Consider the following 16,689-nt stretch of genomic DNA (forward strand, 5'->3'; position numbering starts at 1 on the left):
GCTACAGTCCATCATTAAGGGCAGCCAAGGCACAAACCCAAGGCAGGAACCCAGAGGCAGGAACTGAAACAGAGACCACAGAGGAAGGCTTCTCACCAGCTTGCTTGCTGGCTCAAGTCCAGCTACTTTTTTATATAGCCCAGGCCCATCTACCCAGGGGTAACACTGCCCACAGTGGGCTGGGTCTTTCTATATCAATTAGCAATCAAGAAAGTATCTCTGCAGACATGGCTGCAGTTCTGATAAAGGCAATTCTTTAACTGAGGTCCCTTCTTCCCAGGCATGTCAACATTGAATGACAGCAAGAAGAGGCGTCACAGTGGCCAAGCTGTCCTATACCTTCGTTCCATGGACTCTCTCAGTAAATTAGAGGATGTTTGCCCACACTCCATACTAGTGAGGGTGGATCTCCTTTTGCTTAAATGCTAATCTAGTCCGGAAATAATGTTCTATCAGCCTGGAGCTGTGCAATCACTACGACCAGGGAGAGGCCCTGAGCACGGAGCCAGGATCGAGTCATCATGGGACAGGTAGACAGAAGGAGGTTAATGGTGACAACCTTGAGACCAATGGCCCCTCCTGCCAGGATTATCTCATACATATTAAATTCCTTCTGCTTAAGCTATTTGGGGGAAGGATTGTTTTTATCACAGGCACTAGAGTATCCTGGCTAAGAGCTGAAATGACAAACACCGCAGGTCGAAGAGGGCTGTTCCTTGCTCGCTTTCTCCATTTTCAGCTCCTAGCGCTGTGCTTACTGTGCTCATGCCTGAGGATGTTATTACATTCTCACCCGGGGAGAGGCTCTTGGCAGTCTCCTTAGGTCTTCTGTTGCAGACTTCTAGCCTGTTGAGAAGTCAATGTGCTGCTATCATTTTAGTTTTATTCTAATTAATAGTAACCATGAAACACGGCTCCACCCTTGAAGATTGGGGGAAGGCTTGTTGTTTCCAGTTGTGGAGAGACTCCCTTATGGACCCCATAGTGACAATGGCATGCTATTGTTCAAGGGTTTATCCTCCCTAATCCTCCTGTAGGTTTTAATTAACTTGGCCACTCTACATGAGCCAATTTAAAACTACAGAATTATTGAAGGGTGCGAACAAAAGATAGAAAAGCTATCATCGTACATTCATGCCCCAGCAAGATTTTCTCCCAGACTGGTACAATGTGTGTCCCATGACTACCCTGTGATCATGGGGGAGTACATCCCAAGGAATACCAAATTAAATACAGGTTTAAAAACTTTTTGCATCTTACATACTTCCTATATGCTGTGACCAGGACTTTTACTATTTCAGGTACAACAACAAAATCAGCAGCTGAGTTAACAGATAGCAGTGGCAAGTGAGAAATGAGAGCTCAGGAAACTCGAAAGCTTCCGCAGAGCAGAGGAAACAATCAACAGAGTGGAGGGACAGACTAGAGAGTGGGGTCAAAGATTTTGCTAGCTGTATATCTGATAGGGGTCAGCATGTGAAGAGTTCAGAAAACCAAACACCAAGCAATTCAAGCAATCCAATCAATAAATGGGCTAATGAACTGAACAGGAAGTTTTCAAAAACGAAATGGTAGATGGACAATAAACAGCCGCTGAGACCTAACCGTGGGCAAATAAGAACCACAGGTGGTCTCTTTTCTAGTTTCACAATCTACACACACAAAACACACACAAGTGTGTGTATTTGATCTACATATAAAAAAAAGATTCACTGTTTGTCTGAGTTACCTCACTTAGCATAATATTTTCCGGGCCCATCCACTCTTCTGTAAATGCCATGATTCACTTCTTTATACCTGAATAATATTTCATTGTAAATACATACCATTGTTTTAAATCATCTCTTAGTGGGCCTCTAGGCTCGTTCCATTCTTAGCTATTGTGAATAATGCAGCAACAAACATGTGTGTGCAAATATCTCTATAGTAGAATTTACATAAAGACACCAAATAGCAACCCTAAGCAAAACACCAATACCAAGGTATTCCTGACCTCAAACTTTGCTACAGAGCCCCAGGTGCAAAGATAGTGTGGTACTAGTAGGAAAACAGACATATTTACCCATGGCCTAGAACAGAGGGACCAGAAGTAAACCCACACAGCTACACTCATCTAGCTCTTGATAGAAATGTCAAAAGCTACATAGGAAAGATGACAGTGTTGATCACTGTTTCTAAGGAGACTCCACCTTGAGCCTACTCAGGTCTGGTCAACTTCCTCTTGGTTTCTCCTCTGTCACTCTATCGTCAATGAGGTGGTAGCAACTCCAGCCCTAGTGAATTGTCGTCACCTCCCTGGGGCCTACGACACTCATCTGACTCCACCTGTCCTTGCTTGATCTGCCCACCACACCTCAACACTGACAAGGCTTCTCTGGTCCGAAGCACGGGCTAAATTAAGGTTTTCGTCCAACTATTTCCTAGCTCCCTCCAACATCCAAAGATGTGTTAGCATGTCTTGATAAGACAAATGAGGAATTGTAGCCTTCTTACTAAAGTTTTACATTTTAACTATTAAAGAGCCATGAGCTGGGAGAGGGAGTGCATACCTGAAATCTCAGCATCCAGGAAGCTGAGGCTGCAGGATTACAAATTCAAGGCCAGCCTAGGATACACAGCAAGAGATCATCTCAAAAAAAAAAAATCACAAATACAAAAATCACATTGATGAGATGCACAATAAAAACAATGGAAAGGAGTAATACAATCAATAGGCACCCTAACACCAAGAAGCCCAGGATACAGCTGGGGTGCCACTCAGTGGCAGAGTTCATTAGCATGTGCAATGCCCCAGGTCAGATCCCTAGAAACACAGGCAAAACAAATTACAAATTACAATAATAATAATAATAATAATAATAATAATAATAATGTGATTATGTCAAAGGCAATTAGTAATTCATCAAGGGAAAGAGAAGGGATATTGTTCACTTTGGTACAATGACAGGTTGTTGGATTATTTGATAGTACAATTAATAAGTGAATCATAAGATACATTATAAGAGATTCAATTTCTTGCTGACCTGACACTGAATAGTGACATCAATGAAGAGAACACAAAATTCGTAAAATAGCATGAAAATGAGGACATGAATGACATTAATTCAGGGAATAATTAAAGTAGAAATTCACAGGAAAATCACCAGTGCCCTGAAATCTTACAGCTTGGATACATAAAAGACTTGATAGGGGCTTGTCCAGTCTGACAAGAAGTGTTTCCCTTCCAGCACCATGCACAAACTGTGGAGCTAAAAGATGACTTTTTAATTACCCAACCTAGGGGGCTGGAGAGATGGCTCAGTGGTTAAGAGCATTGGCTGCTCTTTCAAAGGACCCGAGTTCGATTCCCAGCAACCACATGGTGGCTCACAACCATCTGTAAAAGGTCTGGCGCCCTCTTCTGGCCTTCAGGCATACACACAGACAGAAAATTGTATACATAATAAATAAATAAAATATTTAATTAGCCAACCTAGATAAAAGACTGAATCATCCCAAAACTGCTGTTCTATGAAAGCACAACCAGTCAAGCAAGCATGGTGCACAGCTCTAATCCCAGCATGCAGAGGCACGAGGCTGTCGAGTTCTAGACCAGCCAGGGCTACATAGCAAGACTCTGTCTCAAGAGAGAAAAAGGAGAAACACACCCAATGGAGAAAGGCTGACCAGTGGATTGCTAAGTCAGTTCAAGGCCATCGACATTGTAACTAAGCCCCAGTTAGTAGCAAGGTGTGCTGTCACACAGCCGGGAAACTATAGCAACAGAAAACAGTGAACTGTGATGATAGCACCATACTGTACACTTCCATCACCTAGAAGAGAAGAGTTGGACTGTGTTCATCACAGAAATGGTGTTCTTGAGGGAACAGGTATAACCTAATTTATATATATTATGCATGTATAAAGGTATCAAATGTAAACCTAATGAATATCATAATTTGAGTGTGTGTGTGTATGTTTAATTTAGTGTTAACTTTTAACCATGCACATATTGGGGTGAGTATGCAAAAGTGAGCACAGGTCCAAGAAGGTGTCAGATCCCCTGGAACTGAAGTTAAGGATGGTTGTGATCCACCTAGAGGGTGCTGGGAACTGAACTGAGGTCCTTAGGAAAGTGCTTTTAACAGATGAGCTACCTCTCCAGTCCTCCAGTTTTGTTTTTTATATCAGTTAAAGAGTAAATTTATGATAAAGGTGCTTGTAGCTCAAACCTGGAACCCATGTACAAGAAAATGAACTGTAGAAAGTTGTCCTCTGACCTTCACACACAGGCCATAGCACATGTGCGCACAGACACACACACACACAGAGAGAAACACACACAGACACACACACATAAACACACACATACACACACACAGACACACACGAGGGCGGGGAGTGGGAGATTCTTTTAATGAATGAATTCAAAGAACAAAACTTAAGTAGCTAAAGTCATATAGAACATAGAAGGGCTGACAAGTAATAAATTCCTAGAAACTCCAAGATTATTTGATACTCTGCTTGAGAAGTAAGTCTTGAGAGTACATGAGGAAGAGGGGTTGGAATATATCACAGATGAAAAAGCGGTTTTCATGTAAGCATGAGGACCTTAATTTAGATCCCCAGCACCCAGATTTGAAAGCCAACTGTGACAGCACACGTTTGAAATCCCACATCTGGGGAGATGGAGGCAGGTGGATTTCGGAAGCTATCTGCTCAGCCCACCTAGCCAAATTCATGAGCTCCAGGTTCAGTGGGAGGCCTGTCTTAAAGGTAAAGTGGAGCCGGGCACGCTTTTAATCCCAGCACTCAGGAGGCAGAGGCAGGTGGATCTCTGTGAGTTCGAGGCCAGCCTGATCTACAGAGCGAGTTCCAGGACAGGCTCCAAAGCTACAGAGAAATCCTGTCTCGAAAAGACAAAAAAAAAAAAAAAAAAAGAATTGAGGAAAAAAAAGTAAATTGAAAGAAATTGATGAAGATATCCAATGTAGACCTCAGGCCTCTATACATACGTGTACATGCATATACATGCACATACATGCACACACAAATAATACATTTGTTTGCTGATTTAACATAAAATAGTGCCATCAATGAAAATATAATAAAACTCATAAAATGTCAAGAAAATGAGGGCATAAATGCAATCAGCTGAAAGAATAAGACAGGAACTTGAGTATGGAGCGAAAACAAAGAATAATATCATGTTTTTGTTCTGAACATTCACACCAAATTTTGCATGATTTTACTTAAAGAGGTCCCCCGACTTGTCAAATTTCAGCTCAACAAGCTATCAAGACCCAATCTCGCGTGGTCTTCAGACAGGGGCTAGGACATACCCAGAGAAGGATGACGAGGGATCATAGGTGGTTTTCCTCCGTGAAAGTCACTAGGGTTCACTCACTACTGAGTCTGAAGTCCCATGAAAATGCAGAGCACGCTGAGATTGCAGCGCTATTGTCTCCACTAGTTGCTCCATGAACTCCCCCTGAACTTGCTAAAGACAGCAGCTGGATCAAACCTAGTTCATGAAGTTCTTTTGAACTATTGCGGTTTTCGTTGTTTTGTTTTGTTTTTTCTTTCAAACATAAATACTCCGCTGGCTTGGCATAAGTCAGCAGAGGAATACAGGGCTGTCCATCCTCACCTGGCAAAACCACAGCGGGCTGGCAAGGCTCACACACTTGAGAAGTTCTGACACTAACTTCACAAACAGCACACACTAATTTCAAGGGTGCTATTTATTTGGAAAGGTCCCCTACCTAATAAAAGACCCTTTGTTTCTTTGATAAACATGTAGTGATATTTCATTTATATTTTAAATATTTATTTATTTATTTATTTATTTATTTATTATGTATACAATATTCTGTCTGCATGTATGCCTGAAGGCCAGAAGAGAGCACCAGACCTCACCACAGATGGCTGTAAGCCACCATGTGGTTGCTGGGAATTGAACTCAGAACCCTTGGAAGAGCAGGCAATGCTCTTAACCACTGAGCCATCTCTCCAGCCCTCATTTATATTTTAATAAATAAAATTTGTTTGAAGATCAGTGCAAAGCAGTCACACTAGTCAGCCATACAGGCCAGGCAGTGGTGGCACATGCCTGTAATCCCAGCGGCCGCAATAGTTAACCATAGAGGCTGGGCAGTGGAGGTGCAAGCCTAGACTACAGAGTGAGTTCCAGGACAGCCGGGACTACACAGAGAAATCCAGTCTCAAAAACCAAAAGCAAGTAAAACAAATAGTGAGAGAGCAATTCTTTCTGTCCTAAGTTGGACAAGGAAAATGAGATCTTTGTGTGTTTTCTAGACAGAAGGTTCCCTGAATCTCTCCTGGAACTGGCAGAGCAGAGGGAAGGCTCCAGGTCTCTCGTGAAAAGTTCAAAGTATGACTCCTCCTTTATTTCTTGTACATCGACGTTTGATTTCTGTGATGGGTCTTCTTTTTATTTTATTTTTTTTGACTGGATTTATTTAAAGTGACCTGGGGGGACACACTTACTGTCTATAAGAGAGTTTCAGAAAGGGCTAACTAAAGAGGGAAGACCACCCTGAATGTTGTACAGCCTCCTTGGGCTAGGATCCTGGACTGAATGAAAAGGGAGAGAGCAGGCAGCGGAATGCTGGTTTACAGATCTGCCACCGGGCTGTGGACACAATGTAACCAGCGGCCTCAGGCTCTCATCGCCACGCCTTTCCTCCAGGATGGACGGTATCTATTCTGACACCACAAGTCTAAACAACTCCTTGCTTCCTCAAGCTGTTCCTACCTATAGCAACAAGGAAAGTGAATAACAGAAGTTCTTTATCAAAAAGTTTCTACTATGATATATTTTGGTCTAAACTTGAAGGTTATAAGATTTATCTAAGTACCCATAGAGTCTGGGAGCTTCAGCTCCCTTCAATCTGTTAAAAATTTCCCCAAACTTAGCCCAGTGTAGTGGTGCAATCCTTTAAACCCAGCACTCAGGAGGCAAAGGCAGGCCAAACTCAGCCTTGTCTACATAGCAAACTACAGGACAGCCAGAACTACATAGAGACCCTATCTCAAACAGAAACAAAAACAACAAATCCCCAAAACTTGTGTCTTTATCCTTAATTTACTGTCCCCACCCATTTTACTTTTTTTTTTTTCCCGAGACAGGGTTTCTCGGTAGCTTTTAGGTTCCTGTCCTGGAACTAGCTCTTGCAGACCAGGCTGGCCTCGAACTCACAGAGATCCGCCTGCCTCTGCCTCCCGAGTGCTGGGATTAAAGGCGTGCGCCACCACCGCCCAGCCCCCACCCATTTTAGAACCTCTGAGGGCTCCTTGATGCCTACTGGGTAAAGTCCAACCTTCAACAAAATTCCTCCTAATTTTGCTCGGAAGAGCTCCTACCACTGTTACCCCACCGCCACCCACTGACGCTGTTGAGGAGCCTTTCCAGGTCTGTCGCACTTCTCCATTTCAGCAGAGTCACCGACAGATGCTCCTCCAGCTCTCCCTTCAAAGTTGCACAGTGAGCAACTTTGGAAAATAAAAAGAATGCCTTTCTCCCGATCAGAAGGGAAGACTTGTTTGCTTTCAGGTTTAGGAAACAGTTGGGCAGGCTTATGTGCCAGCCATTGTAAACATCTGGGGTTTCCTAAGCATGAAGTTTCTTGGTCGTGACAGGAACTCACTGGGTGAGCACCCATCAGGGCCACTCTGTATAACAGGCTTTTGAGGGCCAAGGCATCGATGCAACGAGGAAACTCAGGCTGCTTGCCTTACCATGAGCACAAAGTCCTGTGTCTCCAACTCAGGAAACTCCATGTCTTCTACCAACCCCCACATAGGTGCAGCAGGCTAAGGAGTCAGCCTCTATGTGATGTAGAACCTCACACTCTTTGTAGATGTCAGCAGATCCTGTAGCAGTCATGACAAACTGAATCGAACCATGGTTACAAACGGCTCCAGATCTCAGCGACTTAGAACAAAGCATGGTTTCCTGCTCATCAGCCCTGTCCTCCACAGACACCACAGGTACCACCATTCTCCCATGTCACAGTCTGATGAGGTTTTACCCCTTGAACATTGTTAGTGGTCAAAAGCAGGAGAGGATGTGTCAAAACATGCAGAAGCACGAAATCTTCTGCCTGGAGAAATCTGCTTACCATCATTGATCACATCTCAACGCGAGTCTTCTAGAAAGGACAAGGCTATCACATGCTCAGAAGAAGAGAGAGCGAGAATATTGCTTACTACTGCTAGTGACTAGCAGAGCACGTAATATCCATGCAGTGTGTGATGCTTGCTCGTGGGTAATATTCGTGCAGTGCGTGATGCTTGCTCGTGGGTAATATCCGTGCAGTGCGTATTGCTTGCTCGTGGATCTACAGCAGATAAGGAATGCCTCCTTTCCAACATGTGTGCTCTCTCTCTCTCTCTCTCTCTCTCTCTCTCTCTCTCTCACCTCTTATGAGCAGCCTCTATCTATGTCGAGGTGCATGTGTGTACACTGGGTATCCATAGTGCTGGGGACCCAACTCAGGACTGCGGCATGCTAGGCAAATGCAGGGCCAGAATTTCGCCCTCAGCTCCCACACCACTTTTTAATGCCTAGCACAAATGTTGCTTTCTTGAAGCTTTCTTTGACTCCTCACACAGAAAAATATCCTACATCTGTCTACTTTCGCAGAAGTTCCAGCACTTTGTAAACGATTGTAACAATCACACTAGTTTTTTAATCTCTTACAGGTCAAGCTCTCTCAGTGATAAAGGATAGAGTGGATGGGTCCTTGGTTTTATTAACCTACCTCATACAAATCTGATATCATTCTACATTTTGATTACAATATTTTCAGCATGGGGTTGGAGAGATGACTCAGCAGCTAAGAACACTGGCAGTTCTTCCAGAGGTCCCAAGTTCAATTCCCAGCACGCATATGGCAGTGCAAATTGTCTTCCAATTCCAAGAGATCCACCACCCACTTCTGGCCATCCTAGGCCTGTAGAAAATTCCAAAAATACCAGTGAAGATCAAAGGGGCAACTCCCTGTTTCTCAAGATTGCAATCTAAATTTACTTCAGCTAGTTCCTGAAACAGAGTCACTGAATCAGCTAATCCTAGAATTCTGATTCTTCCCTCCCTGCTTAGATGTTTGGCTCTATTTTTTCCTGCGGGGGGGGGGGGGGGGGGGGGGGGAGGGGGGGCGTCTGGATTTATCCAGGTCTATCACTCCCCCACCAAAGTCACAAGAACCAGTCCTTAGGGCTCCACTCTAATGATCTCGGGCACTTCAGAAAGGTCCATTTCTAGACAACACAGTCGGCTAAGGTTCTTCCCTCTTCTGACAGTTAGTGCAGGATTTACAGAAAGCAGGGCTAGCATGAGTTCAAGGAACAAACAAACTGCAGCTCTCAACTCCTGACGCTGTGTCATTTTAAAGGGCGACTTCCTGGGGCTGTGCCGCCATTGCGATCTCTGTCTGGCTCCTGCAGGAGACAGAACTTTTGAATAGAGCATTTGGAGTAAAGTGCTACGATTTGTTTGATGACAACTGGACTCGCTGTGTTCTCGGGTCTGCTCTGCTTGTTAGAGGCAAGCATACGCTTTCTTCTAAGAGAAGCTTCCTGACTCAGCTTTAGCTGCAAAGCCTGCAGCTCATTAAGAGGTCCTGCCACGAAACACTTAAACGGTGTTGATGAAAAGCTGAACGCATGCTTTTCGGTTTTCAGTCGTAGCAGGAAAAAAGCTGCGCCGTTTAAAAATGCCGGCTTTCTGGGCCATCCTGCCAGGGCAAACTCTGACTGTTTGAGGCAGGAGGGCCGGCTACCTAGAGAGGACTTGAGTGTTGTCTATTGTAGCTCACTTGCTGGCAGGGACCTTAAAATGCCATACAGTTGTGGCAATAAACACGGCTACAGACTGTATATCCGCCATGAGGCTGGAAAGCTAAGAAATGGACTGGATCTAGCTGGCAAAGCCATGCCTTTAGTCCTACTGAGATTGCTTGGTAAATTAAAGATTCATGTGGTCAAAAAAAGAGAGATATACAGTAAAGAGAGATTCAAAGACAAAGAAAATTTTTAAATGGTTTACAGTGTGTTAAAAATATATACAGACTAAAAGTTGAAGTTCTTAAAGTAAAAAACAAAAAAAAAAAAAAGAAAGAGAGTTGTTATGTGTGGTAGCACACGCCTTTAATCCCAGTGCCTAGAAGGCAGAGACAAAGAGATCTCTGTGAGTTCAAGGTGTAATAGTGTACACCTTTAATCCCGAATGCCTGGGAGGCAGAGACAGGCGGATCTCTGAGAGTTCAAAGACAGCCTGGTCTACAGAGTTACTTCAGGTCAAAGATACAGAGAACCTGTCTCAAAAAGCAAAAAGTTAAAAGTAAAAATAAACGAAATAGAGGTTCAAACAACGCTGTACAAAGATGGAAAATACACAGAGAATCTTGATACTGTATGCTATTATGCTCTCTTTGAATTATTTGAACGCTGAGGAAGGAGCAACAGCTGCTAAAAGATATTTATTTATAAATACTGCTGAACTAATCCAACATAGATATTTTCAATTTGGATCTAAGGATATGATACTTTGGAAAGGAGTTTCTTATTTTGTTTTCACAGAGGATGAGACGCTGTTCATTTCTTCTATTCCAATTTGGTATGATGGACCACGCCCTCCTGAAGGGTTGCAGTGAACATCTTCAGAAAATTGCTTCGCTCAACTGCCAACTGAGATGAAACTAGCACACAGGTTATATCATGAAAGACCTAATTAACGACGCCCCCATTCAGCAGGAAGCAGTTTGGAGAGAAAAAACTGCGCCCATATTCCCAAATATGGTTTATAAACGTTCTTTTACATTTAAAGGGGGATATGATATAGGTATGAATAATTTGCATTAGTATAGACTTTGCTTTATTGATAGAAATTTAGGGTCAATTTTGTTATATGTATATGTATTTCTGATTTTGATTAAGGTATTGTGATTGTGTAGTTCATTTAAATATGTAATGTATAATTAAGAAATATAGGTTGTTAATGGATAATCATTGTAGTCATGTTAGTTAGATTTTCTAGATATATAGAGATATATTTTAGATAGACATTCTTCATGTCTTTCAAAGATTACAGAATAGGACATTTAATGTTTTAATAACTGAGGACTTTTCAAGACAATGAGACACTCTGCTCCTGGCAGCACCAATGTACTTCAGGAGGAAGATGGGCATCGAAGAGGCACCTTATGGAGTTTGATAGCCATTTGGGCAAGAAACTGCTCTTGCCTGGACTATTGCATAAACTGGACACAGAGAACCCGCAGAGAGAGGACTACTGAACTTGCCTAAGGTGAGATGATCTTTCGGGGTTCCTGATTCATGAAAGAGTCTGCGAGACATTCTGCAGGACACAACAGATAGTGACTGAACTGACTTTGAATTTTCCTGCTTTATGGAAATGTCTGCTGGATACCATGGGCCTGAAGGCTGAAGATGGATGCCCCAACGGTACAGAGGAACTTTGGGTGACTGTCCAGGTAGCGAGATGTCTCTGTCATTTCTAGAGTTTTAAAAGTTGCTTTTTTCTTGTTTGCTTAGGTAGTATTGTATCTTTCTGGAGTCTTTGATGGAGTTAAGAATAGTTAGTTATAGTTATAGTTTTCCTTAGTTATGATAAAGATTATTGTAACTTTTTACTTGATAACTGTTTTGTTATATGTAATTTTGCTATGTTAAAGTTAAAGCCTTTTTTTTTTGTTTGTTTAAACCGAAAAAGGGGAAATGATGGAGGAAGGTCATTGGCTAATAAAGGCACTGCCCTGGCCCATTTTATTGGTTAGAGGATAGGTGGGAGGAGAAAACAGGACAGAACACTGGGAGGAAGAGGAAGTGAGGTCAGAGTCTCGACAGCTTTCCTCTCAGGAGCAGATGCCTGAGAGAGACGCCATGCCCCGCTCCCGGCATGAAGCTCCGACCCAGGATGGACTAGGCTAGAATCTTCCCGGTAAGACCGGTTCTCACAGATTATTAGAGATGGGTTGATCAGGATGTGAGAATTAGCCAGTAAGGGCTAGGGCTAAAGGGCCAAGCAGTGATTAAAAGAATACAGTGTCTGTGTAATTATTTCGGGCATAAGCTAGCCGGGCAGGCGGCCGGGGGTGCTGAGAATACAGCCCTGCCGCCCTTATTACTTCATAGGCCCTGCATGTACATATAGTGCACATACATACGTGTAGGCAAGACACCCACATAAAATAAAATGGGATCTTTAACATACACTTCAAAGCCCACATTTATTAACCCTAGCCTCAGTATCTACCAGTTTCCTCTGCCATCAAAGCCCACTGGTTTCTGTGGGTTTCACAAATCCATTGCCCAAACTCCCATGACATCTGTCCTCTTTTCTGAACCTCCTCATCCCCATCCCTCATCCAATTAACCCTTTTTAATCACCTGGGCAAAGACAGTATCTCCTCAAGGAAGTTTTCCTACCACCCACGTACCACAGACCTCCAACCTTGGTCAGATCCCTGTCGTACAAAGAACTTCTGAGCTGGTATCTCACTCCACACAAGTAATATTTTATTATTATTCATATTACTATTATTTATATGACCACTTTAATGTGTTTCGCCCCATACGTGCCATACTTAATCTTGAGCTACACTCGTGAGGGTATGAACTCTCTGTTTTGCTCACTGTTGGATGACTAGCATTCATACGCTCGAACTCAATAAACACAGGGTGAGGGAAGGAAGGAAAGAAGGAAGGAAGGAAGGAAGGAAGGAAGGAAAGACTATAATGAGGTACTCAATGTGAATGTGTTCAATGGGAAAATTCCAAAAAGAAATGATGAGGGTAGGGGCAGAGAGAGTTTATTTGGTAGACAGGAAAAATATAGTTTATAAATAACAAAAGAAGCCTGGAGGCAAATACTAACTTGCACATATCCCATATGAACCCCCAGTAGTTCATCTGTTTAGAATATAAATTATGAAGGATCAACAGTAGATGCTGGGCTTCTAGGAGAGCTTAGAGATAGAATTTCATTACACTCCAACCTTGGTTTCTACATGCCATTCAAACAAGTGTACTGCAGCCATTACTTAACATTTATTTATTTATGTTTTACAGTATATTTTCTCTCATGCTATTTAACACTTAGCAGCCTGTATTAATTATTTTACCTATGCAATGACAAGATAACTAACAAAGGTCAATTAAGAAAGTGTTTCCTAGGTTTGAAGGAGTCATGGGTGCTGATGCCCACTTCTCTTGACTTTGCTGCAGGACCTCACCTATGGGGTGGCACTGCCCACACCCAGAGCTGTCTTCTCCCTTTCTTTAAATCTCCCCATAAAGATGCTCATAAACATACCCAGACATTCCTCCCCTCAGTGATTCTAAATCCAGCAAACAATCCATCACACAGCCCTAATAGTTCAGATGAAGATTGGGGATCAGTGGTAGAGCACTTGCTAAGGACGTGTGAGGATGCAGATCTAATCCCCCTACTGCAGAAAATCATAAATAAATGAACAAGAGTAAAGTAATAAAATCCAAATCTGACAGCTTTTCGCAATTTCTCCAAATTTTTGTGGAAAAACACTATGCCAAAGAAGGCAGAAAAGAAACCTCCAAAAGGCAACCAAGTAACGACAGAGGAATACGAGAAGACGGAAGCAGTGAGGGGTGACGGGGACAGGGGGAGAAGAACTACAGCGTTTAAAGTCAGCCTCAGCAGACTGTGAGAGTGGAGACACATAACCCTATGTGATTAGGAAAATGAATGGCACTCCAGATGGGGGAAGTCCCTAGGCGCGGATGACATGCATGGGTGTCGATAAGGACTCCACCAGAACCTAAGTTTATTAATAAGAACGTAAGGCAATCTGGGTAAGACGACACACGCCTGTAATCATGACACTCAGAATGCTAAGGCAAGAAAATCATGAGTTCAGATCCCACTTGGGCTATTTAAAGAGACTCCTGTTCATGGTAGGAAGGTGGGGGAAAGAGAGGAAGAAGACGAGGATGAGGAAAGGGGGAAGAGGAAGAAGGATAAAGGAGGGAGAAATTAACAAGGATGAGAGAGGAATTGATTATTATTTTAGGAGTCTGACTCGAGGGTTTCTTACATGAGTACAGATCATGAGTATAGATAGATAGGGCTTTATTTAAATGAGAAAATGGCATGCAGTAACAGATCCCAGCGAGTGGCAATTTTCTATCAGTTTACCTCTGGGATTCTGGGCTTGGTCTGGGTGGCCAGAGCTGGGGAAATGAGCTTCTTGAGTGGGAAGCAGCCCTGGGATCAGAACAGGCTGGCAAGTTGCAAAGAATGCAGCACCCACCCTCACCATTGTCCTGAGGCATCCATCCCCCCACAGTGCTCCCAGGAGGACCGTGCTGCACACGGGATGCTTAGACAGATTCCACAGAACATGCTGCCTGCAGAAGCTCTCAGGTCTAAACAGCTTCTAGAACTTGTGTGAACCTCCCATAAGCAAGCCTGTTTAGTTCGACAGAGAGTGTCCCGTGTGAGCAAGCCCAGAGGTCAGCATCGGCAGCCACCACTACCAGGGACAAACCTGGTTATCCTTGTTCTTTCCCTCACCATCCTCCCTACTTCTCATAGATGGGTCACGGCTACTAACCCAGTTCAGGAAACAGCAAAGCAAGTCCTCATTCCTACCCACCCTGCCTCACATCCTTCCTAATTTCACTCCTCTACCTCAGCTCCTTCAACACTGGTCTACCTGGTTAATTCCTGATCTTGGAATCTCATCTGAGATGTTTCCTCCTGTGCCAGCTCCTCCTGGGCTGGGCTAAGTGGCTCTACCTCTGCTTCCATAGCAACCTGTAATTACAAAAATCAGAGCATATAATTTTCTACATAGTAGTGTGCTCTGTTTTTTTTTTTTAAACTTATCTTCTCTTTGTTTAAATAGGAAGTTCTCTACACACACTGTACACCGAAGTGTTTAAGGCCTTTGTGAAATGCTGGGGTAAGAGCACTTTCGCTGCACAAGCTTGAGGACCCAAGATCTGATCCTTGGCACCCACAAAAGAGTTGGGCATGGCTGCAGCAAACCCAGTACTGCAGGGGAGGGAGACGGGTGTATCACTGGGTCCACTGGACACCAGCCTAGCTGAATGTGGGGAGCCCCAGGTTCAGTGGGAGAGCCTGTTTCAAAGGATAATGTAAAAATGTCTCCTCTGGCCTATGCACACACAGAGACATGGGTATACACACACACACACACACACACATACACATGAACACGCACACATGTGCATACATACACAAACACATACATGTATACACACACAAACACACATACTCAGGCGTAGGTACACACACATATGCATACACACACAGGCATACACGCACATACACACACATGAACACACACGCATACACACATGCAAATGCTAGTGCTGATTTCTAAGGTGGATCGGGCATGAGTGTTTTCGAAGTTCCTAGCACTGGGCAGACACGCATGGGCACCCTTGAGAAGGCTGCAGATTCGATGCAGAGTGGTTTTGCGTCTTTTGTCACAGGAAACAGCTCAGTTTGCTTTGTTGCTTGTTTCACTTTGGTCTGTCGGGTAAAATCTCTGTAGGGACGGGTGTGGAGAAGACACGGGCCTGAGAAGCAGCTTGCCCTGAGGAAGCCCAGAATCTTATTCTTGACTCTTCAACTACCTCCCACTGTGCATACAGTCCAGGGCATGTGACACCCAAGTGCAGTTCTGACATTTCAGAAACACTTTAAAGTTACTTATGCTTTCCCCTCATGGAGAGATAGAGTGGTATAGTATTTGTTATTAATAAATAAATCCTGCCTGAAGACCAGAGGCAAAGCTAAAGCCACTAGAGGTCAGGTAACAGTGACACACACCTTTAATCCCAGGATTTGGGAGACAGAGGCGGATGAATCTCTGTGAGTTCAAGGCCACTCTGGGCTACAGAAGATCAATACGGAAACAAAACCAGGTGGTGGTGTCTCACACCTTTAATCCCAGTACTAGGGAGTCACGCCTTTCATCCCAGCACTAGAGGGAATATAAAATGGGAAGAGAGAGAGATTTAGTCTGTTTAGTTTGAGATTGCCCAGTCGTGGTAGAGGTAAAACTTCTCTAGTGGCTTGGCTGTTTTGCTTTTCTGGTTTTCAGGCAAGATTTATTTATTAAAATACAAATAATATACCACTGTAGAGAGAAGTGCAACTTCAGAAGGTCACGCTTTCTTCGCAGAGATCTTTAGCTCTCCTGAGCTCTTCAAAGTGACTGTGTGAATAGACAAACGGAGGCTCCAAGACATCTTGAGTAGCTCGTCACCCCAAACCTTGCCGAGAACAAGGCAGAGCAGAAAGCAACCGATGACAATAGGCTCACAGGAACAGCCGGCCTCACAGTGGACTTGCTGACCCTATGACATCTCCCCGCTTCAGTGACAGAGCAGGCCCAAGGTATCACTGCCTCCTAGTGTTGACAGGGCCAAGAATCCACGTGGTCACATACAGAGGGCAAGAAGAAAAAAAGACAGTTTTGGCCTTTTGTTTTGTTTTGCTTTCGTAATTGTATCATGCCGTTTCCTGCCAGAAGAAGGGGGAATTTCTCAGAGAATCCAGCACCCTGATGAGCGTTGATGAGGACAAGGGTCTTCGCCAACAGTGCAGTGTCCCATGTGCCCACACCCTCCTTCAGGGTTCACACATAAGCT

Source organism: Microtus oregoni, unplaced genomic scaffold, assembly GCF_018167655.1.
Source record: "Microtus oregoni isolate MIOR12 unplaced genomic scaffold, Mior012 000002F_ref0000024, whole genome shotgun sequence".
Taxonomy (NCBI): Eukaryota; Metazoa; Chordata; class Mammalia; order Rodentia; family Cricetidae; genus Microtus; species Microtus oregoni.